A 21,490-nucleotide genomic window follows, 5' to 3' on the forward strand; every position below is an offset into this window, starting at 1 on the left:
CTGCACCAGCTGCAGCTTCCGAACTGTCTTCAAGGGTAACCCCACGTAGAGCGCATTACAGTAGTCTAAATGAGAGGAGACCAGGGCATGTACTACCAATGGGAGCAGATGGTCGGGAAGGAAGGGGCGCAGCCGCCGTATCAGATGGAGTTGATACAGCGCTGTCCGGCTCACAACTGACACCTGAGCCTCCATGGATAGCTGGGAGTCTAAAATGACACCCAGGCTGCGGACCTGGTCCTTCAAGGGTAGCTGTACCCCATTCAACACCAGGTTGACATCCCCCAACCTCCTCTTGTCTCCCACCAAAAGTACCTTGGTCTTGTCAGGGTTCAGCTTCAGCTTATTCCTCCCCATCCAGCCATTCACTGTCTTCAGACCTTTGGACAGGGATTCTACGGCCAACCTTGGTGAAGATTTGAATGAGAGGTAGAGCTGCGTGTCATCCGCCTATTGATGACACTGCACCCCGAACCTCCTGTTGATAGCCCCCAGCAGCTTCACATAGATGTTAAATAGCATCGGGGAGAGGGTGGAACCGTGTGGCACCCCACAAGTGAGTAGCCACAGGTCTGAAAACTCCTCTTCCAGTGCTACCCTCTGGTACCTGCCAGAGAGGAAGGACCAGAACCACCGCAATACGGTGTCTCCAATGCCCAACCCCTCCAGGCAGTCCAGGAGGATACTGTGGTCAATGGTATCAAATGTCACTGAGAGGTCAAGGAGAACAAAGAAGGAGCATTCACCCCTATCCAAAGCCCTCCTCATATCATCCACCAAGGCCACTTCTGTCCCATGCTCAGGCCTGAAGCCCAACTGAAATGGATTTAGATAATCGGCTTCTTCCAAGTGTGCCTTCAACTGCATCGCCACCACCTGCTCAATCACCTTGCCCAAAAATGGCAGATTCGAGACTGGGCGAAAGTTGTTCAGAACTTGGGGATCCAAGGAGGGCTTCTTTAAGAGCGGTCTTATCACTGCCTCCTTGAGGGCTGATGGCATCACTCCCTCCTCAAGGAGGTGTTCACCACTGCCCTGATCCCCTCACCCAGTGTTAATGTAGAAACACTCTTATATGGCAGAGAAGTTGGCAACTATTACGAAGTTAGAGTTGGTTCTCATAGCTGTACAGTGAAGATCAGCACTTTTTGCTACCGACAAAAGTGAGATAATGCACAGTAGCTGTCTTGCACAGTTTGTACCTTCCTTCTGATAAGGTTTTTTTCCCCTGCTGTGAGAAACTTTCTTTCCTGCCAAGAAATTAAGGCCTCCCTTTCTCCTCCTTGGTGAAGAGGGGAGGTGTGTGCCTTCTGACAGTCTGAAAGTAGGTGAGACATGTCCTATACAATCCTGCACAGATTGGCCTGCTACCTGTTCTTGTCTGGGGTGGGGGTGGGGGGGTAGGTGTACCTCCTGTTCAGATAAACAGCCCCCAGGATGATGCCTGTTGCTTCAAGGGAACTGGAGCAGCTGCAGCTTTGAAGAGGGGCGTGGGTAAGCTTTTCTTTGTTTTTATTACCTGCATCCATTTCCCATCAATAAACTATATTGTTCTTTTATGCAAGCGGACTTGAGTCATATTGGTACCTTCGAATCTGTTTAGTGTGGATCCTGGCTTGATCAGGCCCCAGGCTTAAGACACAAACAAAAAACAAAAACAAAAAATGCATCCAAAAATGTGTACTTTTGAAAAAGTGTTCCTAAAAATGCATATACTTGGAAAAAATGCACACAAAAACACTTTACTGGAAAAATCACTTGCAAAATATGCATAATTTGAAAAAAAAAGGTGTGTTTTTGGAAAATGCACCAAAATACACACACATTTCTGTGCAGATTAAACAATCAAACAAAATGCAATCTGATATGGAAATGGGACAGAATTAATTTAGCAGTGGAAAAATGAGAACTTGAGTGAAATCATGTTCGAAGATTTGCCAATCCCTACCTTCAGTATACATTCTAGCTGAGCTTCTATTATTGTGGCTTTGAGTAACTCTTAGGCATTCTGGAGTGTGACCCTCTTGATTTTCTCTTTCATCTTCCTTTTTGAGATGCTTCTTCCTTTGTAGCCTAACATGACTGTGCTGGACATCCTCTGAGATTTTCCACTTACATATAAATTAAATTTGGTAACTCTGTGGTCACTGTTTCCAATTGGCTCAACAATACTTACATCTCAGAGTAGGTCCTGGACACCACTTAAGATTAAGTCCATGGTTGCATCCCCTCTGGTCAGTTCCATGGCCAACTGTCCTAGTGCACAGGGTTTCTTTTTTTTTTAAGGTTATCTAGACATGTTACCTACTTGTTATGAGTGACCAGGGCCATGCTTCTACGAAAACAGAAGGGTGAAGCAAACGAAGGAATACTGGAGTTTTCATGATATTGGCATGGCTCCGCGCAGGACTGTGTCAGGAGCGCCCTAGCTGCCTCTTGCGGTCCCCTCCAATAGCCAACTCAGGACACAGACGACGAGGATTCTTTCCAAGGCTTTATTCCTTTATGACTCTTACAGATACTAATCACTAGCAACTAAGCAAGAAACTGCACTGGGGATACATAGCAGAGTAGCCTAAGCTCCAGGTAAGGCAGTTGGTCCCCGTTTGAAGGGGAACCACAGGAAGACTCTGAACTTATGGGCTATGGAGAGATCCTCCCTCTTTCCCTTGGATCCTCGGGACGCGACCATTGTTTGAGCGCCAAATGAGTGGAGTGCCTCCTTTCAGCACCCTCCATCTGTCGTCGCTCCCTGCGTCTGCGCCGAGTGTCCAGCAAGCGCCCCTCCAGCGCTCTCTCACTGCCAGGGTCACTATCTCTCCCAGGAATGCTGGCAGGAGGAATCTCTGCCAGCTGCTGTGCTTGTGAGAGATGAGCGAGCTCATCTCCCACGGATTGCGGTTCTTCCTCAGAATCATAGAATAGTAGGGTTGGAAGGGGCCTACAAGGCCATCAGAACTGCTCTGGGGCTCTATGGGCTCAGTTTCCACCCTGGCAGATTGCATTGCACCATTATAAATCCCTGATGGAAACATCTTGGGGAGATTGGAAGTGAATGTCACCAGACTGGCAGGGGCTGCTCCACCAATAGGAGAGCCCCCCCCCCCCGGCTCTACTCCCCTTAATGGCAATCTTGGGCACAAGCCTCATTGGCCACAATGGGATTTACTTCTGAGTAGACTTCCCAGACCAATACCCCATTCTGCCCATTTTTTCCCTTTTCCCTCTAAATACCAGGCTACCACATTAGCAGGCACCCCTGAATAAATGTGCTATCGCATGACAGCACAAATGCATGATAGTGCATTTTCGGGGACAAACCTCATTGCCTACAACAGGAGTCCGCAGGCGCCCCTGAACTAATGCACTAATGTGCTTTTGCGTGATAGCGCAAATGTGTGTTAGTGCCATTTCATGATAGAGTGATAGAGCAATAGCAAGATACTGACATGGAGGGTATGTGCCTTAGCATGTAATATACGAAAGCTGAACTACAAAGCTTGCAAAAGGGGACTTAAGGACACAAAGGAATACTAGCCATGGATCCTCCCCATGTGTAGTTCTGGGGAAGTGACCTGAGATAAAACTTATTTTCAGGCTGTAGTGGGAGCACTTGATTGCCCATGATAGCATGCTTTACGCACTAGTGGTCTTGTGCTTATTTTCAATGTATTTTTTAAAAGTTGGTCCCTCAGCATCCTGCTCCAAAATGGCATTGAAACTTCTGGAAAACAGGGAGGGAAAGGGTTGGGTCAGTGAGGTCGTGGGCAGGTGAGTGACACGCCCCCATGTGCAGGACTATGATACTGACGCAAGCATGGGTGGAAGAACACACCCCAACAGGACCGTGACTGAGCTGAAGTAAAGAGGAAAAGTTGGACTATAACCAGTCTCAGAAGAACTGGTTTTTCTGTGATAAACTCTGGGACGCCTGCTGGATCGCTACGATGTCATGTAAACTGTGCAACCTCAACACGTACCCAGGCTGGAGTAAATTGCCAGTGGAAACACACCCCAGAACATGAATTTATCCAGGCTCTGTGAGGGTAATTGAAGTCACCCATTACTACAATCCTTCCTCCTTTGGATGCCTCTCTGATTTCATTCTCCATCTCAAGATCAATAGATACCAGTATTTGGTAAAAGACATAGCTGGAAGCAAAGAAAAACCATATATGGCTTACAAAAAAACCACTCACAAACAGCTTCTCTTGCCAAGATCAAGTCTTCCAACAGGACATTTTTCCTGTGGGCATTGTAAATATTACTACATTGTATAAGACTAAGATAGTTTGTAATTCCTGTAGCTGAGAAAAATATATGCTGAGAGATTTTATAATGTCCAACAGAAAATTTGTGGTATATGCTATACTTTGTCCTTGCAACAAATTGTATATAGGTAAAATTACAAGGAATCTCAAAATCAGAATAGAATATATTAATAATATTAAACATCACAATGTCGGAGCACCATTAGTACAAAATTAGGAAGATAAATCCCATAGAACAAGAGATGTTTGTTACTAGGCAATAGAGTTATGAACAGAGAGAGAAGGTTCTTTTTGAAAAAGAAGGCCCGTGGATTTTGAGGTTACATACAATGACTCCATTTCACCTTAATGAGTCTCTTGACCTTGCAATCCTGTTCTAAAATACAACTGTTTCCAAACAGGATTTGCATACATATTAGCTTGGCCTCTTCTTCCTGGTCTGGTATAACACAGGAGACTGGAGTTTGAAGAGCAAGCATTACTGAATTTGGTCATACTGAGTAAGTTTATTTATTCCTGAGATACGTTATCATTAAATATATGTTATGGTTATGCATAGTTTAGAACTTTGAGCCACTTTTTCAGTAGATGCTTTAGTTCTGATAAACAATTGTTATAGTTGTAGTTAAGTTGTATACACATATATTGTTTTTTAAGGATACAGGGACATGTTTCAATTCTATAGTATAAATTTTGTACATTATTCGATAGCTTTCCCTGCAGAAGGATCTACATGTGGTCTGAAACAAGTTGGAATTGTTTATTTTTGTGGAATAACCACCTTTGCTTAGTCCATTGCTTTTTGGCATCCTTTGTGGAGTTTTCCATTTTGTGAAATGCCATCTCAAGAGAGCTCATCCCCAGTGCTACATTACTTTGGGGGCCCAGTATTGTCATCTTCAGCGATTCTGTGGAAGGAGTCTGGCCCTTTTGAGGTTTCTAGTCTGACACTATGCCCTCTTGGATGCATACAGTGGCACCACCCCCAGTACACCCCTTCCCTGACTTTCCTATAGAGTTTGTCTCCAGAAATTATCGTATCCCACTGATTCTCTCCATTCCACCAGGTTTCAGTTCTGCCCACTATATCTATGTTCCCCTTTAAAACAAAGTGCTCCAACTCCCCCATCTTGGCTTGGGGGCTTCTGGCATTAGCTTAGAAACATCTGTTCATGATGCCCCTCTCCACATTTCTCTGGTGTGTGCATTTTGCCCTTTGGTTTGCTATGTTCTATTATATGCTCGTGGTCTACCCCAACCTTATTTGGGCAATCAGTGTTTCCCCACCCTCATCTCCTAAGAATGATTCACCTTGAACCAGATGCTCTCTGGCTCTTGTTGGCTTTCCCCCAGGGTTCAGTTTAAGAGCTGCTTTGCCACCTTGTTTATAATAAGCGCCAGCAGTCTGGTTCCATTCTGGTTCAAGAGAAGCTCATGCCTTTTGTATATGCCTGGCTTATCCCAAAATATTCTAAAGATTTCTTGTACTTCTGCAAAACTTGGGGTCCCCCCAAGCCTACTGATACTCCCTCTTGTGCATGGGTAGTGCTATTTTGGCTACACAAGCAATGGCACTCATAGTCAGTGGGGCGGTGAATCTGCTCCGGGTTTGTCGGAGCAAGTCAGAACTCTAGAGCTATCCAAGGTGCATAGGCTGAATACCTATGGGCTGAATACCAGAAATAGAGAAAATATTGTAATGTAGGGTCTCCTGGGCTATCTGGATTCATTTAGAATCTAACAAGGCTGCAGGCTATATCCTTCCTATTGATTTATATTAGATTATGCAGAACCTATACCAGATTAACACATGTAGCGTGTAGCCTGTGTTACTTATGAGGACTGATTGGACAATGCTAGCTCTCAAGACATTACCACAGATCTTGATTTATATAAACTCTGAAATGGAAGAGTTTAAGAAAACTGACATATCTTCTCCCCACTGTGTTCTCAGAAACCAGAAGGCACATAACTGATTTTTAAAATGTTTCTTAACCTATCGATCATGTTATTAATAGATCAGCCTCTGCTGTGTCAGTTCACCTAACAGTAGGAGCTTGGTTTTAAAGGTAATCTTTCCCCCATGTCCAAGATACGCTTGTATCTATATAGATGCAATATGCAAATTGTAACCTTTGTCGGGGTGGGAATTATATTTTTGCATACTGCATTACTTCTACCAGTAAACCGTCTATTGTGTATAATTTTCACAGCCTCAAGTGAAACCAGATGTGGGCAGTTCTGCAACATGAATAAATTTCCAGCTTGAGAGAAGCAGAACAATCTATATTACCTTGTGTTAATTAATGATGCCTGCATCTAGGATATGATCTTCATTTTCACACATATTATAATTTGTGATGCTGATCTTCTGCCTCTCCTGAGCTATTGATGGATCCAGTCATTCATAATTAAGAATCAAGGATTCATTGATTAAATGCTAGAAGAGACCTGTTTTCCTCCTGCTTAACTGCAGCTATGCACCCACACATTAAGAATTGCCTTGCTGGATCCGAATACAGGTCCATCTAGTCCAGCATTCAGTCTCCAGGCCACATGCAGGGCATATGATGGTCACCTCCTGTTGTTTATTACCAGCCATGGCCAGCCCTCTCATTAAGCAGAGTGAGGTGGCTGCCTCAGGTGGCAGATACTGAGGCCCAGAGATCAGCAGCAAGGTGTTGGAGGACAGAGCTCTGAGTCCCACATGGCAAGCCCAGCACTAGGGATGTCAAAGAAATCCACAACGGATTCAAATGAGTTTGGCTTTCTATGAATCTGATCCACGGATTCTGCAGTGGACCAGCTTTTTCTGAGTCATTTAGGTTCTCGCAGACTTGCAGAACGTTTTTTTTTACTTTCTGGAATTGTACATAAATTTAGTTGTATAAAAATACGATCTGTCTGTCTACTGAAAATGTGCATTTCCCCCCATAGGTTAGAGCATGTAAATGCAGACTTTGGAGGGATTTGCACATTTGTGCATTTGTGGAAGTGCACACTTTCCAACACAAGATTGAGAAACTGAGAAAAATCCGATTCAGTCAATGAACGGATGATGGAATGAAAGATCCACGAAACGCAGTCAGAATGGATTTAACGAAATCTGTACATCCCTACCCATAGGCTGCTGCCTCGTATGCACTGTTCCACTGCCAATGTTGAAGCGAGATTCAGCTGCCAGTCCAGCCAGCTTCTGCACATGGAAGGGGGAGGGGAGGAAGACTGCCATCTTGTCCATCACCTCAGGCAGCAAAATGCCTTGGGCCATCCCTGTCCCCAGATTATGGTATTTACAAATGTACTGCTTCTGTACATAGATGCTACGTTTTAGCTGTCATAGCTAATAGCAGGTGATAGATCTATCTTCCATTAATATGTCTGTGGGTTTTCTTAAAGCAATATGTGTGACTGCACAATGCAAATGGAGGTCATGCATTTTGAGAGAACACTTACTGGAGAAGCGGTGCACTGGGAGAGGAGGTTCCCTCTCCCCATCTAAACATCCATGAAGCTTCTGTGTAGGGATGTCGGAGAAATCTTCAACAGAGTCAAAGGAGTTTGGATTTCTATGAATCTGACAGGTGGATTCTGCAGTGGACGGGCTTTTCCCAAGTTGCATGAATTCTGTGGAGTTGCAGACTGTTTTTTGTTCTTTTTTAAAAAAAACTTTCTGGAATTTTATGCAAATTTAGCCATAGTGCTATATATTTAGCCATATATAAAATTAAAAAATAATTGGCTGAAAATGCAACATTTCCCCATAGGGTATAGCTTGAAAATGTGCATTTTGCGGGGATTTGTGCATTGGGGGTGGTGGTGGGGGAATATGGGCATATTTGGGAAATTGGAAAAATCAGATTCCGGCAATGAGCGGATGATGGGACAAAAGGCACTGGACAATTTGCAAAATGCAGCCAGAACAGATTTTACAAGATCTGTACATCCCTGCCTCTGTGTTAGCAATAATCTGTGCCCCTCCGCCCCCGCCCCCTGCCCACTGGAGCTCATAGCACCTTCTGGGGATGATTTAGATGGGGAGAAGACAAGGAAAGAAAAGATCCAGCTTCCTCTTCTGGAGTATTAATCAGTGCCGGCTCCAGGTTTTCTAGGGCCCTTGGAGAAGAAACCCTCAGTGAGCCCCTCCCTCAATGGATCTACCTTCTCCCCACCCTTGTCACCAGCTGCTATTGCTCCACATCCTCTTTCTCATCATTGCTGCTGCCACTGGCTTGCTGGACAAGCAGAGAGCCAGGGAGCAACCATACCTACCCTTAATGCAGGCCTGGTACCAACACTCCAGACCTCAAAGCCCCAACCTCTTGTGACTGCTGCTGAGTAAAAGAACAAAATCAGTAGATCCTCATCATGGGTCTTCTGTGTCATATCTAGTTTGCACACTCATATATGGAAGCCGCTCGGGAAGGAGCTTGTGGGAAGGAGGACCAGCTGCACCAGGTGGACCCTGAGCCTGCTTCTGCCCCTGCCAAACAGGTACTTAAGGAGGGGCTGCCAGAGGCAGCGCCTCGGTGTCACGCCAAGTGCAACCCTAAGTGCGCACTTAGCGTCACACTTGAAGATGCATGGAGGAGCATATGAGATCCACCCACCGCCTCTCCAGAGACATCAGCAGCCAGAGATACCAGCAGCAAATAGCAGCAGCAGAGGGCAGCAGCGTTGAAGACCAGGAAGAAAGGGGCAAACGTAGATTTGATCTGCTCCTTCTTAACCGCTGCTCTTTTATATATCCTTCTATATTGTTGTATATATTTTACATCTTAACTGCTGGGAGGACCATTGAGCAACTCAGGGGGTCGGGGAGGTGCCACCATAACTGTGGTCATGGGCAGGGGGAGGTATGGCGTTGGGGGATTAACAGGCCTGCTGAGGAGAAGAGGGGCTAGACACCTTACAGCCGTCCCTTCTTCTGGTTCTTCCCTCAACCTGATGCTTCCTGGTGGCCTTACCAGTCTGCCCTCGGGTCTGCTGCTGCTGCTGCTGAATGTCAGGTTGGTCCAAAATAAAATCTCCCTCATCCATGATTTGATTGTGGATGAGGGGGCTGACCTGGCATGTATTACTGAGACCTGGGTGGGGGAACTGGGAGGGGTCACTCTCTCCCAGCTGTGCCCTCCTGGGTACTCAGTGCAGCACCAACACCGACTTGAGGGTCGGGGAGGGGGGGTTGCCGTGTCTATAGGAATTCAATCTCCCTCTCCAGGCTTCCTGCTCATTCGAGTGCAGATCTTGAATGTTTGTACCTTGTGTTGGGTACCTGGGACAGATTAGGGATTCTGTTGGTGTACCACCCACCACGCTGCCCATCAGACTCCCTGCCTGACCTGACAGAGGTAGTCTCAGACTTGGTGTTGAGGACCCCCAGGATGATGGTCCTGGGGGATCTCAACTTCCATGCCAAGGCCGCTGTATCTGGGGCGGCTCAGGACTTCATGGCCGCCATGACAACCATGGTGCTGTCCCAACATGTCATCAGCCCAACTCATATAAAAGGACACACGCTTGATCTGGTTTTCTCGACTGGGCAGGAGGATGGTGATCTGAAAGTGGAGGAATTAACATCTGTCCCTTTGTCATGGTCAGATCACTTCCTGTTGAGGTTTAGACTCCTGGCAGCCTTCCCCCTCTGCAAGGGTGGGGGACCTATTAAAATGGTCCGCCCCCGGAGGCTAATGGATTCCGATGGATTCCAGAAGGCTCTGGGGGATTTTCCTGCTGGTATGGCTGGTGCTCCTGTCGAAGCCCAGGTCGCTCTGTGGAATGCAGAGATGACTCGGGCGGTTGACACGATCGTGCCCAAGCACCCTCTCCCTCTGAGCAGAGCCCGGCCAGCTCCTTGGTACACACCTGAGCTGAGGGCAACGAAGCAAGAGGGGAGACGGCTAGAACGCAGGTGGAGGAAAACTTGTGCTGAGTCTGACCGAACACAGGTAAGAGCCCACTATCGAGTCTACTCTGTGGCGGTGAGGGTGGCAAAGAGACAGTTCTTTTCCACTAGCATTGCATCTTCTTCTCAGTGTCACCCAGTGGAGCTTTTCCAAGTGGTTCACGGCCTGTTACATTCTGGGCCAGGGAGAGAGACTGTGGAACCCTCGGTTGCACACTGTGATGAGTTTGCACAGCACTTTGAAGATAAAGTCACTCAGATTTGTCATGAATTGGACACCACGATTGATGCAGTTCCATTGGTAGAGGCATTCAGAGCACCGTCTGGTCCAGGTTTATTGGATGAGTTTCAGTTATTGAGACCTGACGATACAGACAAGGTGCTTGGCCAAGTCCAATTGACCATTTGTGTGCTTGACCCTTGCCCTTCATGGCTTATTAAATCAAACAAAGAGGGGATGTCCGGCTGGGTCCAGGAGGTTGTAAATTCCTCCTTGAGAGACGGAGTGGTGTCGGCTGCTTTAAAAGAGGTTGTAATCAGACCACTCCTGAAAAAGCCTAACCTGGACCCAGAGGATGTTAACAATTATAGGCTAGTAGCCAACATCCACTTCCTGGGCAAGGTGCTTGAGCGGCTAGATGATATTCAACCTGGCTAGGTGACATTCAACCTGTTCTGGAGGGGGTTGCACTCCCCCTAAAGGATCAGGTTCGTAGTTTGGGGGTGCTCTTGGATCCAGAACTGTCACTGGAGGCACAGGTGAACTCAGTGGCATGGAGCACCTTTTATCAGTTTAGGCTGGTACACCAACTACACCCTTATCTGGACAGAGATAGCCTAGCTACAGTTATCCATGCTCTGATAACTTCTCATCTGGACTACTGCAATGTATTATATGTGGGGCTGCCTTTGAAAATGGTCCAGAAACTTCAGCTGGTCCAAAATAGGGCAGCAAGTTTGTTAACAGGGACTGGCCAGCGAGTTCATATTACGCCAGTACTTTTCCAGCTGCACTGGCTGCCAGTCCATTTCCGGGCCCGATTCAAAGTGCTGGTATTAACATTCAAAGCCCTTAACGGCTTGGGGCCAGGTTACCTGAAGGATCACCTCCTCCCATGTGCCTGCCCAGACCTTAAGATCATCCTCAGTGGCCCTTCTCCGTGAGCCCCTGCCAAAGGAAGTGAGGTGAGTGGCTACTAGGAGGACTTTTTCTGCTGTGGCAACCCAGCTCTGGAACGAGCTCCCTAGTGAGGTTCGCCTGGCACCTACATTGTATTCCTTTTGGCGCCAGGTGAAGACCTTTTTATTTTCCCAGGCATTTTAGCATTTTAGCTTTCTAGACTTTTAGCTTTGCTGTTTTAAATCTGTATTTTAAATTCCTGCACTGCTGCTAGGTTTTATTCTGGTTGTATTGTTATACTGTGGTTTTAATGTTCTATATGTTTTATATGGTTTTATTGTGTGCTGTTTGGTTTTAATTTTTGTGAACCACCCAGACAGCTTCAGCTATTGGGCGGCATAGTAATGAAATAAATAAATAAGCCTTCCCCGACCTGGGGCCCTCCAGATGTGTTGGACTACAACTCCCAGCATCCCCAACCAGTCATGCTGTGGGTGCTGGGAGTCATAGTCCAACACATCTGGAGGGCCCCAGTTTGGGGAAGGCTGTATTGCTCACTAGACAAACACAGTGGACCAATTCTAGTTCTCTCCGATGCATATAAAACTCCCTCTTCCAGAAAGCACTTTATCCTCTAAAATAGCTTTCTCCAACCCGAGGCCCTCCAGTTTTGGAAGACTGCACCCAGCATTCTTGACCATGGATCATGCTGGCTGGGGCTGATGGGGGTTGAAGTCCAAAACAACCAGAGGGCACCATGTTGGGGATGGATGCACTAATTCATGCAGCTACGTCTTCCATTGTATTTATGGCAGGGTCAGCACTAACCTCACTCTAATTTCACTGAAATCAAGCGAGGCCAACACTCTCGACCCAGAGTTGCCAGCTCCTTCTTTTATTATTGGAACTCGCCCCCTCTTTTATGTGAATGGAGGAGCAACTTTGGATCCCAGCCAATGTGACCTTGTGGGCAGAGTAGTAGGATTTCGCTTGCCAGATCAAATGTTCAGTGGTTAAGCTATACAAAGAAAAGGAGTGGGTAGCAGCAGGACCCTCAGACAAACCTCCTCTTCTGACTGGGATGCTCTCTCTACATCCACATTAATGTATTGATAGCTTTTAAATGACTTATATCCCAACTTGGGGCCAACGGTGTAATGCCAGATTTTGAAGTGCAGGCACTCATCATGACAGTCCCCATAGCGCCCCCTCCCCCGAGTCCAAAAATGCAGGCAGCTCCGTTGGTCTATACCAACAAACCAATTCTAGAAGTTTTCAACTCCACCCTGAGCAGGTCTTTTTAAAGGCTGATCCCTCTTGATTGCCCATTCAAGACCAGGCCACCCCAATTTAGGTGGTTGCATTACAATAGGAACAGGTGACAGCAATATATTGTTGCTGGGGAAATCCTTCCTGTGAGGACTGCAACCAAGCTCAGTGTTAACAGGGGATCCTGAGTGGGGTGGGGGTGGCAGATGACATCATCCCTGCTCATCAAAAGGTCCCAGTGCTTCGACCCTGCTGGCCCTGGCTGCACTACGCTACTGCCTTGGAGAGGACCAAAGATACAGGGAGAGGTATATAGAAGCCTCCCATCTCAGGATGTAGCATCTATCAAAGGAGGGTTTTGGAGAACCCATTTTTGAGATGTTAATTGGATATCCTTCTGGGCCTCCTCAGCTCAAGCACTGGAGGGGCAAAGAGCACTGGAATTTGAAAGTCAGGAGAAAAAAAAGGTGACTTCCTTCACTTGATGACAAAAAATAATAATAATAACATAAGGAATAGGAGACGGCATAGTTATTCATACACATTCTCTAGCTAGGCTTGGATCCAAAGAGTCTTTCCATGAGTGGGGCGGGCTGGGGGGATCCCCAGGTTTTACTGATGCAGCCGATGTCTTGCCTTGCCACATAGCCGTTCCAGAGGATCCCCCTAATCTCAGGGTGACTTTTTGGGAGGCAAAAGGCATTGAAGAAACAAGAGGAAGAGGGGCAGGAAAGCCCAATATATAAGTGGAACCCCAAAGCCCCTTTTGACCACATGAGAGCATTTGGGTGGGATCTCAATTTGGGGGATTTTGCATATATTGCTCAGCCCATTTGGTGAGCATTTTGGTCCAAGAAACATTTGTGTTCCCATTTCCTCAAGCTTTGCTGTTTCCCCACCTTACGTATCGTTTATTGTGGGTCTTTGGGCTTCTTCGCATGGAGCTTTTATCCTGCTGTTCAGATGGCTCTGTCGCGGACATTTGCAGGCTCTTTAGATGATGCTGTTACCCTCCAGGGTGTCTCCCGCCATCTCCCCCAGCCTATCCTGTGTTTTCCTCAAACACAAAAAATGTGGTATTTGTTCCAGCGCACAGAACAGGAGCACCACGACGTCCCCGTGAGATCCCCCATCGCAGAACAAACCGGCCGCGGGCGTTTGTTTTCAGTTGTTGGGGGCGCAGTCAGGATGACGAAGGCATTGAGGATGGGCTGCAGGGGGGTGTCCTGAGTGGGATCGGAAAGAGATCAAGCAGATTTGACAGGCACGAGGCCTTGTGCTCTCTCCCTTCCTTGAAAGGAGGGGAGGGCGCACAGTTTGAGGGCGACTCCGGCCTTCGCTCAAGTTTTGCTGAGGAAGGAAAGATCTGCGCCCACCCACCCCACTGGCGATTCCCCCCTTTGCTTCAAGGCAACCCCACTGCCAAACTGCCCAAATCCTGGCTGCAGTGCAGTGCGCTGCCTGCTTGGCAACAGCAGCACCAGATGGCGCTGAAGTGCATTGCTCTCAAACCATGTGCCTGCCATGTACATGCTTGAGCACATTTCTCGATTGGAGGGAGAAGAGGGTAAAATGCCTCCCTGCAACGAAGGGAGACAGATCTGATCCCCCACTCCACCAAGCTCAGAAGCATCGTGCTCTCTTGATTCACAGCACCCTGTTAAGTTCAATGGGGCTTACTCCCAAGTAAGTGTGCCAAGGGTTGCAGACTTACAGCGTGTCAGTCCCCATCCACCAGTAATGTGGAAGGGGAGGGAAAGGGGCAGGAACCAGGGAGGAATTATCACTACACCTGAGCGGCATCGCCACCCCCCCCCCCCCAGTGAGAGGGAAAGAAACGAAAAATACGACAGGGGACCCAGTCCTTCAATGATACTGGATGGGGAAAGAACCAGCATTGATCCCAGAAAGAATCAGGAATCAAAAGGAACAGTTTGCAGTGGAAAAAAATCCCAGGTGTAAGAGAGCCTTTGTGTCCAAGCCATGATCTGTATTTATTTTTTTGAAAAACTTCTTGATTAAGATGCAAAATCAATGTTTTCAGAAATGTGCAGAAGGTTTCATGGCTTTTGAAAACCCAGTCCCTCATCGGACACATACCTTCTTAGTTCAGCCTAACTGTTGTGCCAAGCCATTTCACATCATGTTATTATTTGTATCATAGCTTTTCAGAGCTAGCCCACAGGTAGTTACCGCTCAGCTAGGTCCAATCTGCTCACAGGTTTTCCATTGTTTTATTCTTTGGGAAGTTTGTGTCGAAAACAAGAACAGCTCCAAAATCAAACATTGAGCTGCAGCAGTGTGCTGATGTTAGCATGAAATTAAAGGGCCTTCAAAGCAGGGAGCCTTTCTTCTAATTAGATACAGCATTGTCTGCCTTATTTAAAAAACAATTAAAGCCATTTTCACTGGCAGGTTTCTCAGTATAATTACGAAACGTCTGTTCGTGTAGGGGGTGGTGAAGAGAGCAATACTTTGTGAAATTAATTTTGTGAAAGTTAATTTAGGATCCCCCCCACACACTGTTCTTTTTCACCTACCTCAATTTGAGATGAATCTCCTGCTAATTTCACTATATACAAAAGACGAGAACAATCAAGAGATGCAGAAAGAACTTTCTGTATTCCTGAGTGTGACCTATCATACTATCCAGGGGGGCAGATGGAACCCAAGCCCTGAGCCCAAGGCAGTTTTGTTCTTTTGTTCTTCTGGCTGGGCTTGAACCAGGGGTTGTCTAGCTTAAAAAAAGACACATGAAGGGAGACATGCCAGAGGTGCACAGAATTATGCATGGTGTGGAGAAAGTGGATAGAGAAACATCTTTTTCCCTCATAATACTAGAACTGGGGCCATCCCATAAAGCTGATTGATGGGAGATTCAGGACAGATAAAAGGAAGTCCTTCTTCACACAGCACAGAGTTAAACTATGGAATTCGCTACCACAAGATGCAGTGATGGCCACCACTTTGGATGGCTTTAAAAATGGATTGGACAAATTCCTGGAGAAGTCTATCAATGGTGACTAGTTCTGATGGCTATATCAGAGGCAGTATGCCTATGTGCTCCGATTGCTGGGGAACATGGGCAGGAGGGTGCTGCTGCACTCATGTCCTGCCTGTGGATCGCTGGAGGGCAGCTGGTTGGCTATCGTGTGAACAGATTGCTTTGTTAGATGGATCTTTGTCTGATCCAGCATGGCTCTTCTGATATTCTTATGTCCTGTCCCAGGGTGCATAGCCAAGAAGATTTGGTGTAGATGTGGTTTTATGTTTTTGTGGGCCTCAGGCACTAAGGTGGCAGTGGGACCCCTTCCCATCCCCGCCCATCTCTACCCACCCACCTCTTCAACTGCAATAGCTAAGGTGTTTGCTCCTGCTCATCCCACCAGACCAACAAGAAGGGGCCAAAAGGAGCCCAAGGGGACTGTGTGCTCCCTCTGGCGTTTCTCCCACTGAGAACTGGGAGATCATCCTAGACTAGGTTTCTGGGGCAAGTCCCCACTGGGAGGGATGCTTGAGAGAGTAGGGCAGTCTTCCCAGATGTTTTGGAAGACAACACCCAGCATTCCTGACCAGTGACCATGCTGGCTAGGGCTGATGGGAGTTGAAACCCAAAACATCTCAAGGGCACCAAGTTGGGGACGGCTGCGCTAAATCATGCACCTAGGTTTTCCACTGTATTTATGGCTCTAATTCCAGCGAAATCAAGGGAGGGCAAATGCAAGAAACCCTATTGACCCAGGGTTGTCAACTCCTTATGTTATTGCTGGAAATTGCCTCCTCTCTTATGTGGACAGGGGAGCAACTTTGTCCACAAGATCACATTGGCTGGATCCAGAGTACTAGGATCTCATGTGCCTGATCAAATGTTTAGTACTTAAGTTGGGGAAGGCTGGAGCACAGCAGGAGAAAGTCATGCTCTGGCTGCCCAGTGGTCCTTCCACCTCAAAGTCATCTGAAGGATCCTCTGGGGCGATCTCCCATCTCTCAAGGAGCTGTTCCATGGGTGCTGTAGAGCAAGCAGAAAGTAATTCTTCTGTGCTCTGCTTCCCCAGTGCTGCCCAGAGAGACATTTCCATTACGAAAGGACTGGCACAGTAACTCTGATCGCAGGTGAATCCTCAGCCACGCTGGCCATGATACTGGCCCAGATTTGGCACACATCCTTTTTTTTTTGCTTGCCTGTTTGAGTTCCACCTCCCCACCCAGCATTAATTCTATGGAAATACTGTCCACATGTGCAGAGAGGTTCAAGGGGTTTCCCCATTGCTTATGGACTAAATAATGCACCTGCAAAATGTAGGCACAACCTGCAGAACAAAAGGAGCTGATGAGGGCAGGGGATTGATTATGGTGCCAGGCATCTTATAGCATGACCAGCACATTGTTTGGTGGTTGTGTGCAACCCTGTGCAAACATGCTATTCAGGATGGTGGTGGCAGAAGGGCTTGTATAGACCTGTGTGCCCAACTCTCTCTAGACCTTGGAGTTCGTAGTTCTGATGCAAGAAAAGCACACCCAAACAAGATTCCTTGCTGCTGTTTCTGAAAGAGTGTTTCTGATTCTTCCTGGTTCCCAGAGAGGACTAGGAAGTGGAGTGGAGGTAGGAATAATGGGGCGGCTTTATGTGAGAAGAGAATTGCATGATGTCACTCTAAATGGCTGCTTGTCTTTCATTCGCTTGCTTGGTGCCAGTGGCAGCCACCTAAGGCAAAGAGCAGCTTCAGGGAGCGGCCGGACTATTTTCATTGGGACTGAGGTGCAGGGGGTCCCAGTCCTGATTCCCCCCCACCCCATGGCTGCTCTTTAAACAACAGAAAGCAGGTGCACTGAATGCATACACACATTTAAAGCATCATGTGGGTTGGCCCCAATGGCTGATCAGAGGAAATTATTCTGATGATATGGGGGTCGATTCCACAAATGGACTGTGGTCAATTTCATTCTTTATCTTTGACTCAAGTCACTTAGCTTTGCATGCCTTCTGCCAGATAAAGGCAGGCAACTTTCTGGGGGTTTTATGGCGACAACGTGTGCAGCACGGCAACTCAGGAGTATTATATTTGTTTTGGAGGGGTAGGAAACTCCAAACTTTGTGGGGGCTTCAGCCCCCACACCCTTCATTGTGCACTTACACATCCTGTCTGGGCTCAAAAGCTGCAACTGGATACTCATTTAAAATATATAATGTGGTACAGCCTTCCTTGGACTGCCTCTTCAGAACAGTGGTGGAAATTGATCATCAGAATGCCCTTTTAACAACTCCATATAGCAGCCTTCTCCAACCTGGTGCACTCCAGGTATATTGGACTACAATTCCTGTAATCCACCCTTCAGCTGGCTGGGGGATTATGGTGGTTGTAGTCCAACACATATGTAGGGCACCAGGTTGGAGCAAGCTGCCATACATGCACAAAATCAGCAGCTGAGTGAGAAGGGTAGGATAGAACCCTTCTGTCTGACATGCTAGCTTCCCACGGGTAGGATGCTTTTGAGTGTGGGAGCATTCAAATAAGCAATCTCCCACCTGCAGTCTGAAGTGGTATGGCCCAAGAAGTGCTATACAATATGATATGTTGCATATTAGCCCACCTTCGGGTGGCTAAAGCATGGTGAAAGGGGGATGTAGGGAACTGGGGCTGTAGCTTTAGGGCAGGGGCTGTAGCTCAGTGGTAGAGCGCTTGCTTTGCATGGGAAAGGTCCCAGGTTCAGTCTCTGGCATCTCCAGGTAGGGCTGGAAAATTCCCTGCCTGAAGCCCTAGAGAGTCACTGGCTGCCAGTCCGTGTTGATAATAATGGGCTAGAGTGGTCTGACTCAGTATAAAGCAGCTTCCCATGTAATATCTAACAGGTTACATTGGTTGAGGAACAAATTGCTCGCTCTCTCAACCTACCCCAAATTGCAGGACTGTTGTAAAAGAAAAATTAGATAAGCATATATTTTAAACCACTCTGAGTCCTTGGGATAGGCTGTTGGGGAACCCCAAAAAATGAATTTAAGATACTCTGAGTTGGGGCAGATTAATCCTTGCCCATTGGACACACAAGCCCTGCTTGCTCTCCGAGCACATAGGGAAACCCTTTCCTTCTTTGATAGCATTTGTCCCTTGGTATAGAATAGTAATTAGACATTATAGCAAGAGGAACAGAACATATAAAACAAGAACTCTCAGGGAGATGAACATGGTTCAACGCGCCCCACTGTGGGAAGAAAAGGACTAAGTGTTTCATTCCCTGTTCCAAAAAGGTCAGCATGTTGTTGTTCTATTAAAGCCAGCCCTGATAGTTTCAATTTGTGGCTATTTCAGTACTTAACGCAATTAAACGCAGTCACTGGGGAAATACAATTTGGTGGGAATCAAAGACATTAAAACTGGCTCTGCTAAAAAAAACAAAACCCAATCTAAGTGCTGCGGGACTTCCTGCCAGTATAAAAGCGATTCTCATTGACTGGATATGTTTTTTCATGCTGGGGCACTGGCTGTCCTGCATTTTTTCCTGGAGGGCTTTTTACATAAAAGACAAAGTCAGTCAATAAAAGTAACGTGTCAAGTCTGTATGCAACACCGCACGCCAGGCAGTGCAAGAGGAACAAGACAAAACCAAAGTGGGATAGAGTATGTTACAAGAGCCACACTGTGTTTAGAACATTGTCCTTTGGGAAGAGAACAAGGAGCCCAATTCACTGAACTGGGATTAACTGCCTGCTGGGTGTTAATGATGAGAGGCCTGTGTCCTTTGCAGACAGTTGCTGTAGAATCTCCCCCACCCCACCCCACCCTGCCCCCAATCACAGGCTTTATACTTCACAGTTGCCACTAGGGCTATGAGAATGTTCTCCGGTACTGATTTTCAGGCTGCCTGCAATGGTTTCGGAGGTTAGGAACAATTCCTGAAAAAAAAACTAGATTGAGGGAATGCTGCTCATCTTCTAAAAATCCTGTTTGTTGCTGCTGCCCTATCCGCTGCTGTTTTATTTGCCTTTTTTAGATTCAAGACTGTATCTTCTACTTCCTTATTTAGTCACATGTGTGATCCCAGCCAATAAAGAACAATATAGTGAATGGCATGAAGTGACAACATTACATAGCCAGATTTGACCACATGCTGGCAAATGAAGCCAATTCAAAGTGAGGGCAATATTCCTGAATATGGAAATACCTTTGGCCTCCTTTTGAAGCAATCACCAAAAAATTACTAAACTTCTGATGCTGCTAAAAATGCTTATGAAAAGCAGCACTTTTCTACACCCCTTCATTACCACTTTGGGGTGCATCCCTTGGAGCAGCCTTTTGCAGGTACCCTGCTCTAAACTACATCCTGGCTCTTTGCTAAACACAGGGAAGTAAACAACAGAGTGGTCAATTAAGCAGGCACATGTTCACACACACAGGCAAGCAATTAGACCCATGGGGTCAGGCTAAGGTAGCAGAGATCAAAACACAGTGAGGCAGTCAGATACATTACAGAGTCCAGGAGCAGAGTCAAGAAGAAATCCAAGGGTCAGTATCGTGGAGCATCAATTGCAGGGCAAGGTCCAGGAGACAACGTACAAAGCACTGGAGCTGCTGGAAGAGCGTTGTTTCCAGAACTGGGTAGGTATACACTGAAGGCTCTTAAAGGCAGAGCTTGCTCCCCACCCAGGGCTCAGCTGCAGCACGTTAGAGCTCTCTGATCAGAGCCCTTCTCATGAGGAGCCCCTTTCCTCCCAGTAGACCTCTGCTGCAGCCTGGCACTTCATCGAGGTTCCCTGAGTTGGGCCTGCCTCCTCTGGCACCATTGCTTCCTGGGAGGTTGCTCAGCCTCCTTCTTTGAGACAGTCCCCCTTTTCCTGAGCAGCAGGGATCTCAGCAGGCTCTTCCATAGGCTCAGACCTCTGTTGCAGTGTGGGCCTTGGCAGGAGCTGGGCATCATCCTCTGTTGGGGCCTCTAGCTCTTCCTCCTCGGATTCCAGTAGGGGCATGACAGCAGGGTTCAAGGACTGGGCTTCTTTAGGACTAGTTTTGGTCTTTACAGCCTTGATAGATGGAATATGGCAGCCTTGCCCAACCTGGTGCAATCCAGATGTGTTGGACTACTGTTCCCATCATTTCCAGCCAGCAGACTAATGGCTATGCTGACTAGGGGTGATGGGAGTTGTAGTCCAACACATCTGGAGGACATCAGGTTGGGAAGGCTGGGATATGGGATTAAATATTTACTTATTAGATGTATAGCCTGCCAACATGACTGAGAAGGTCCAAAGGGCCATCTGTGCCCCGGTCCAAGAGCGTTGACAGTTCAGCACTAAAAGCTGCCATTTCAACATGCACTCTTGCTTTTGGGGGATGGTGCCCATGGAGCATGAATAAGCACAGCATTCATATTCATGTTGCGCAACCCAGCGAACTCTCTGCCTAAGGATCTGTGCATTTACTTATCATTATTTCAGAACAATGTTGTTAGATCTATTTTGGTTTTTCTGAGGATTAAAAAAGCTGTGCAAGATTTGTAGGAATTACACGGGTTTCCATCATGGAATCAATGAGTGCACATTTCCACAGTTGGTGCTTCGGTTATGTAATAAAATTTCTGCTTCTAAGAAAAAGAGGTCTCAGCTCCCCTCAAAGCAAACAACATGCTCTTGAATGCACCTCTTCCCCACACTCCTTTCCTCCCCAGCCAGCTGCAAAATTAAGATGTCTTATCTTCTTTGCCCAATGCATTCCAGCTGCCAAAGTATTTCTCTTCAACCATCGCAAATCATCAAGGCTGATTTAACCAATCATTTTCTAGTCATCAGTGTCTATTAAGGGAACACCTTTCCCTATTACCTTACCAATCCCCCCCCCCCACACACGTGATGGCCATAACAGCATACTAGATTACCTTCAAATATTATAACCCTACAGTTTTATCAATCATGTTGTAAATACTCCTTTTATT

General features: G+C 46.8%; 1 long non-coding RNA gene across 1 annotated transcript in view; it reads left to right on the forward strand.

Moving 5' to 3' along the window:
- Positions 1-1,315: 1,315 nt before the first annotated feature.
- LOC146352771 (uncharacterized) overlaps positions 1,316-21,490 on the forward strand; it is a 77,781-nt gene continuing 57,606 nt past the window's right edge. Inside the window, exons 1-2 of the long non-coding RNA XR_014787380.1 lie at positions 1,316-1,494; positions 4,673-4,771. This is a non-coding gene — a long non-coding RNA (uncharacterized LOC146352771). The remainder of the gene's footprint in view (positions 1,495-4,672; positions 4,772-21,490) is intronic.

Source organism: Heloderma suspectum, chromosome 2, assembly GCF_057233095.1.
Source record: "Heloderma suspectum isolate Gila_16-S chromosome 2, 16-S_ref, whole genome shotgun sequence".
NCBI lineage: Eukaryota > Metazoa > Chordata > Lepidosauria > Squamata > Helodermatidae > Heloderma > Heloderma suspectum.